Source organism: Augochlora pura, chromosome 11 (genome assembly GCF_028453695.1).
Source record: "Augochlora pura isolate Apur16 chromosome 11, APUR_v2.2.1, whole genome shotgun sequence".
In the NCBI taxonomy this organism is placed as follows: domain Eukaryota; kingdom Metazoa; phylum Arthropoda; class Insecta; order Hymenoptera; family Halictidae; genus Augochlora; species Augochlora pura.
Window position 1 is genome coordinate 13,718,587 of NC_135782.1, and position 7,685 is coordinate 13,726,271.

The 7,685-nt window shown below is 40.2% G+C and overlaps 1 non-coding gene across 1 annotated transcript; it reads right to left on the reverse strand.

Moving 5' to 3' along the window:
* Positions 1-272: 272 nt before the first annotated feature.
* Positions 273-371, reverse strand: LOC144477408 (U6atac minor spliceosomal RNA). The gene has a single exon (XR_013495193.1). It is a non-coding gene; the product is annotated as a U6atac minor spliceosomal RNA (small nuclear RNA).
* Between the last annotated feature and the right edge of the window lie 7,314 nt (positions 372-7,685).

Here is a 7,685-nt window from a genome sequence, read left to right on the forward strand (position 1 = left end):
GAAAAATGGATTACTGAGGTTTTTTCCTTAGTGCAAATGCAATTCACAAATTTGTTTACAAGATATTAACGAGAAACATCGATCGATGAAAGATGAATTAAACTGACGCATAGTGATCGAGCTAATGAGCGTCAATGGGCTTCGAGTACTGTTTATTTCTTACCTATCGTAGATCTAACTTTGACTTAACCTAGATCTAAACACTTTACACCTGCATGAGTACATCAATATAGTAATTATTGTCAACCTGTATTGTTAATTAAGCTTAAGGAAACAGTGTATTAGTATTTATATCAGATATAACCTACCAGTATATGTGTATTTCATCCTTGTCTAGGGGAGTGCTAAACATCTCTCCTTTCATATTATACTATCACATATAACCTAGATTTAATCTGTAAGAGTACAGTAAGAGTAATCTCCTAGAGTCTTCCGAACGGATATCTCGTTCGAAGAATCACTCATTGTAATAAATAAAGGAATAGATATATTTAGACTAGTAACAGTACAAACAATGTTTAATGATTCGAGGCTGGACGCCGACTGCTTAACGCTCTTCCTTTTTATTCCCTCTCGCGATCGCTTCATTCATATGTTTACATCATCCATCGATACTTTAGGGCCGCTGCCCCGCATCGCCGCTCGCGTACTCTCACGCATACGAACACACCGCAGTTCACTCACCACATGTATTAAAATCGATTCATTAATAAGACCGAAAAGTGAAGCTGTTTTCTTCATCTTACATTGAACCTTGTTTATCATACATTAACAGATAATTGAACGATCTGTAATAATTACTGACATATATATTTTACAGTCTCATGAAAACGAATGGAATTTGTATTGATAAAATCCTTATTATGCTTGGGTATCATTATAATTTACGATAAATAAATTCCATAATTATTACAAGTTCTGACGAAATATAGTTGAAAATGTCTAGTTTCATAGATTATCATACATTGTTGTATACAGCTCCACGGGCATATATAATAAAATTTTGTAATATCCGAAATCGTTTATTAGAGTGGCAGCCCTACGCGTGGCCGCACCGTCTCGCTTTCGTAATTAGCGACAGCGCGTGTATCGTCGCGAACGTAAGCGAACTGTTTACAGTGGAAGGCGGACAAGGCTGGAGTAGGGCGCGTAAGAATGAAATGTTTTCGGTTCGACCGCGCGGGCTGGCCAGACGGCGTCGGGGTGCTGCGTGGAATATTCGCGAGTGTTCCGGCGTGCTCACGTGAAATTTCGTCGTGGGGCTCTCGGCCGGTCGTTTGTAAGTCGTAAGGGAGAGAGGCGGAGGCGAACGAAGGGAGATGAGGGACGCGCTCCTAATGGCGGTCATCTCGAATGCCCTAAGGCGGCTATTGTCTCGGTTTATGCCCTCCTTGCGCGCATACCGGCCACATGCACGCTGGAAGACCTACGACAACTACCGTCCGTTTCAAAGGGCCAACTGACATGCACGAGGCACCGCCGTACCACTTCGACGCCCGCCCTTCTGTTCCCTTCGAGCCACCGCTTCGTTAGGTTAATACGCGCGATAATCATCGGCGGTTCGTAACATTTCGCTAGACCCCCCCTCCATTTCCACCTCCCCCTTCTCCGTCATCGGTGGCTCGAACGACGACGTGCATCCTCCGTTGCCTCCGCCATCTTGATCCGGTCGTCGGAAAACAAAGCTGCTTCTTTGACGTCCGTGAACAATGTGTCTGCGATGGAGATACCATTGTTAGCGACGCTAACGGGGCCGGATGTTCTATTAATTGCGGTAATGACGCGGGTTAGGGAAGTGTTTCGCGGAGGGTGGATCGCTCAAGGCTGCCGCGCGATCATTGACGAGCTTGTTCACGAGGAGAACAGAGTTCGCTCGAGATTTCTATAACGTTCGTCGTGCTATGCCGCGAACGGGGAAAGCATGGGGTTCTCTCGAGAAATGATCCTCCTCCTCCTTCTTCTTCTTCTTCTTAATAACTCGAAGTTCACTGGAGCAGGTTGCAAACCGTTAAAGTATGCTAATCGCGCCATCTATTGTCACTTCGGAACGCTTGTATGAAAGATAAGTCATCGTTGGCTTTTTGTGCGATCCGTGCATTTGTTTCTTTCTTTTCTTTGGTTATGTCAAGGTTTTATGTCAACTTTTTCCTTTAAGAAAATGCAATCCGCCTTTTATGTTAATAACTCGTTAATTAAGTCGAGAAGAGCATTTTCGCAGAGGAAAAAATTACTTAAAATGATCTTAGGAATGAAAATGATTGTGTGAACACTTGTATGAAGGATGAGTCATCGTTAATTTTTTATGCGACCTCTGCAATTCTTTCTTTTTTTTGCTTTGTTTAATCTGATCAGGTTACATAATGTTCCTATTACATTATTTCGGTTTTACATAAATTTTTACAGTGTTGATATTTTTTTACAATGTTGATAATTATTAATACTGTTTTCTATATGAAGGTGTTTTGTGCTAGTAGACTCTGGAATCTAGACGTCATTAATTTTTCGTTTCACATTGAATATTTCTTTTTTGGTTGACGTTTTAAGTACTGTTTTCATTTTGTACTAAACTTTGGATTGTTTTATCCTTTTTAGGTTGGCTCTGCTCGACATAACCTAAATGCTATTTCTTTTTAGTTTCACATTAAATATTCCTCTCTTAGTTGACATTTTAAATATTATTTTCACTTTGCAGTAGTCTTTGGTTTGTTTTCTTGTTTTTAATTTTGTTCTGCTCGCATTTCATCTATATACTTATCTTCGATACTCTTATTTTTATATACATGGCACTTTGCGTTATTTTTTAAATGAAGAGCTTTTTCCTATTTCTGTTTTGTACTTACAATTATTTATATCCGTTTCACTTGAAGAGTTTCGTTCTACCTATCCTGTGTATTCAATTCTTGTCATCGATGACTCCATATTTCCTTTTGTTAACAATACTTTTGTTCAATAATTTTTTCTTCCATATTTACACTCATTCCTCTGTCCAATTACCTAGAAGACAGTTCTTTTACATTGTTATTCCCCACGTTCTTTTACATTGTTATTCCCCACGTTCTTTCCTTTTTTAATATGTTCTTACCTAACTTATTTCTTCTGTTTTCGAACTGCCTCACCAGTTTTTAATTACATCTATTAACTTTTCCTTAATTTCTATTTACCTGTGCGATTTCTTTCATCTAAGAATTTAATTATTTCCTTAATTATTCCTATTTTGTTGAGCTCACGTAGTACTAGGCTTTGAAAATAAACGAAAGATATAGTAATTGAATATCCCATAGTAATCGACTCCATTGGTCTATTATATTTTGAAGAAAAATACTGAATAAAAAAGGTCGATTAAAGTTCACGAACAAGACTCTAATAAACAATCGTTAAAATTAAATACAATGCGGTTGAAAAGAATAAATCGCAGTTGAAATTTTCGGCTGCTCTAGTCAAAGATAGTTATCCTTGGCAGCGTCGCGCGCGCTAACTCAACTACTTGGCGCGAGACGCTACCGCGTCTCATGATTCAGTATTATAGTTTTCGATATAGTAATTAAGTATTATAGTCTTCGATGTAATAATTCAGTATTATAGTCTTCGATATAATACTTCAGTATTATAGTCTTCGATATAATAGTTGAATACTATAGTCTGCTATGTAATAGTTGAGTATTATAGTCTTCAGTATTACAGTTCACGTAATATAGTTCATAGAATATAGTTCATATAATAGTTCATAGAATATAGTTCATAGAATATAGTTCATATAATAGTGCACAAAATATAGTTCATATAATATAGTTTATACAATAATTCACAAAATATAGTTCATATAATAGTTCACGTAATATAGTTCATATAATAGTTCACAAAATATAGTTCATATAATATAGTTCACTTCGGTGTTAAAAGGGCCCACTCCGCTACGCAAGCAGTGCAGTCGCGTCACGTGATATGAAATCCAGCCTAGTTTAGCCATTGGTATAGTCACAGGGCAGCTGATCATCGTCGATTAGAACCGTCGAATCCCGCGCTGGAACCGATGCTTCGAATTACAGGTGCCCGCGTATTTTAATTGGAGCAGGGAATTCTATAAAAGATCACTAGTTTATTCCAGCGGATAGTGGACGGACGAAAAAAAAAACAACAGGGCAGGTGTACTACGGAAGAGCGAGCGGAATACGTGTAAAATTAGACAACTCGATCAATAATATCAGAGAGATCGTTCGTTAGTCTCGGAGTTACCGTCGCCTCTCTCTCTCTCTCGAATCGCGAGTAATCAAAGCCGGCGCAAACGTGATTGAAATATAATACCGTGCGAGTTTGTTCGTATCATTCGCCCTACGGCGGCCATCGGCCGTCAAAGTGAATCCCTCCAGCTCTTTCGCAATGTTCCGGTTAATTCTTTACTCTATATATATTCGCGCGCAATCCATTGAAATACTGCCCTACAAACGGCCACACCTCCGCGGACGACACCACCTACGCGCGCCACGAGCTCTGTCTTTAACAACTACGGGGAGTTCCTTTGAAGTCGCGATATGTGCCATTAAACCGGAAGAGGTCTCGTCGACGAGGACTGCAGTGGGAATCGGTCGCCGGATTTTTCGCGTTTGGTTATGTTAGGTTAGGATTAGTATGTGTTTAGGAAAGGAGTAAGCGAATAGGGCGAACACAGCGACAGGTTGTCTGAGATTTTATGATGTATGAGTTTGAGAGCTGTAAGAAAGTGTTGAGGCAGAATATGTTAGGTTAGGATTAGCACGTTTTTAGGGAAGGGAGAAGCGAGTAGAGTGAACACAGCGACAGGTTGTATGCAACTTTATGATGTATAAGTTGTTTTCAGAAAAGGAAGTAACGAATAGAGTGAATACAGTGACAAGTTGTCTTTACGATGTTATGGTGTATAAGTTTTCGAACTGCAAGAAAATATTGAGACAGATAATGTCAAGATTACGTCAAAGTTATGTCAAGTTTATGATTGGTATGTTTTCAGGAAAAGAAGTAAGAAATAGAGTGAACACAGCGACAAGTTGTCTGCGATTTTATGGTGCATAATTTTGGCGAACTGCAAGAAAATATTGTGATAGCTTAGATTAGGTTAGGATTGGCAAGTTTTCAGAAAAGGAAGCTGCAAATAAATTGTAAAGAAAAGTTGAGATAGAACGATATTAATAAAAAGGTCCTAAGAAGTCCTTGGGTTTTTATGATTTTATAACGTGTATACTGAAAGTTAACTTCATCATTTAACTAAAAACGTATTTAGCATTCTCAAACTTAATAGTAAGATTTTGATAACAAGTATATAACAAGAATTTTTAGAGATTCCTTAAAATATGTAACGAAATTAAAACATTTAGATTTTTCAAAAAGATTCTCACTCACATAGTACGTTATACTAATGATCTAACTAGACTGCCCCTCCTGCTATGCTTTTATAGTATATTAGTAACAATTAATAAATTATGCAATTTATAAATTTTCTAAAGTATTAGGGTAATTACAAATACGAACGCGATTTACGGTTCCAGCTCTATTTCTCCCCTTCTACTGTTCAGAAAATTACGAAAAAATCACTAGATCCCATTATCCCTAGATACATGTATAGGAATTTTTTCAGATTTTTCGTTCACACCTGACCTAACCTGTCGCGTGCAACTAAACGACCACAATTCTTGGAAAACGCGCTGTAGCTAAAATACCCGAATTTCCCCAGGTTGGACAACCGTAAAAACACTTCCATCCTCTCTTGAATTTACTAGAATTATTAAAAGATGAAACAGGCTTGATGTTCGGTTCCTCAGAATCCCCTTAAAAGCATTTGCGCACAAAGGTGTCCGCAGGCTAGAATTTTGAACAGCCGTGTAACTCAAGACGTAGCCGACTGATAAAGGGCTGCGTCCGAGCTGCAGTTAGCCGAGTAAAAACCGAGACGCGGGGCTTATCGGAAAGCGGCTTCTTTTAAATCCGTTGAATGGCCACTCGTTACCCCTTTCGCCTCGTTCCTCTAATTCGCGAGGTGAGAATGCTCGAGCAAAGGCGGGGGCCACGCGGCATTAAGGAAGCAGCTCTCTGCCTTTTTTTTCTACCCAGACGAGATTCGGATCGCCGTAAAAAAGAGATCCAACGCGCGTTCCCTAAAACTGCGCGAGCGAACCGTTGCGAGGAAGGGGGTGGGGGGAGCAGCCAGCCGACTGGTAAGCAGCGAAGGTAGGCTGCTAGCTGCGTACCACGTGACCAGAGTTGATTTGCTACAGCGTGCGGCTACCTAACCTTAACAACGCCCGCGAACTCGCGTCGAAACATTTCCTATAATTAAACAAACGAACCGAGGTCTAAAAGCGTCTGACAAAAATTCCGTACAGCATAGGATTTATTTAAATTTATCACAAATTTTGATAACCCGAATGAAAGAATATATCGAACAATTTTCCATGGAAGCAGCTTTATGTCTTCAATAATCATGCAATAAAAATCGTGAAACCGCTCATTCGACTGTCGATGGGGTGGGTTTAATGTTGAAATAATAAAATATCATTTAGATCAAATATCGTCGATAATATATACATACATACGTACATACATATTATTTAAATAAAATAATTGCGAGGCGGTGAAGTTTCGACGGCGCTACGTATTTAAATAAAATTCTGAACGCGCAGTTCCCTCTCCCACAGTGGTCACGTGGTGTGCGGGGAGTAGCCCCGGCATCGGCGCTCGTAAGAGGTAAGCCGATAGAGACCCTCCTTCTCCCCAAAGGCGGAACAATACGGGGTAGATTCGCCGAGATCTGTTTTACGTCCGCCGTGTTACGTGCGGTCCTCCCCCGGTTTCTGAACCCGGTGGCCACCACCCCCGCGAACGGAATAAAATGAAGTAGAACCGTACCGCCGACCCGGGGGCTCTCGCCCCCCCCCCCCCCCCACATCCACCTGCTATCTCTTCATACACCTACTTTCATCGTTGTAGGTACCTGGCTCCGAACGGGGCCGGCTTTTGGCCGGAACATTTTCGTAGTTAAATACTGTCTCCCACCCTCCCTAACGTCTCTCCTCCTCTCGACACCATTCAGAGCCGACCTTTCTTCATTTTTATCCCATTCTCCCTCTATCCCTCGGTGTCCTTGTTACTTTCGATTCTCTCTTTCTCCATTTGTCCTTCTCTCTCTCTCTCTCTCTCATCTTTTGCGGTTTCTCTCTTCCTCTCTTTAGCTCTGGGTCTGTCCACATCTCTCAGTATATCTGTTTCTTTCAGTGATGCTAGACTACTCCCTGTATACCATGTTAAGAGCGTAGAGGGGGAACTTTATGTAAAGTGTACTTAACCTAACTGCGATCTAATCTGTCGAACTAACGATAGGCTAATTTTTGTAATTAATAATTCATTTTTCTCAGTACATCTGTTTCTTTCAGTGATGCCAGGCTACTCTCTGCATACCACGTGACTTGTGTGGATGTGGAACTTTATGTACAGTGTCTAGTATCTAATCTTATTACTAGGTTTAACCTAACTCTGTCTTAATTCGTGGTACTAACGGGTGGTTAATTTTACACTATTAAAATTGACGAGTCTTTAGATTATAAGGATACACTGACGAATTATTTATTCAATGTATAAATTACTTGTTGCAGATGTAATATCTCTCTCTCTCTCTCTCTCTCTCTCTCTCTCTCTCGCGTTGGGTCATTCCACATCTC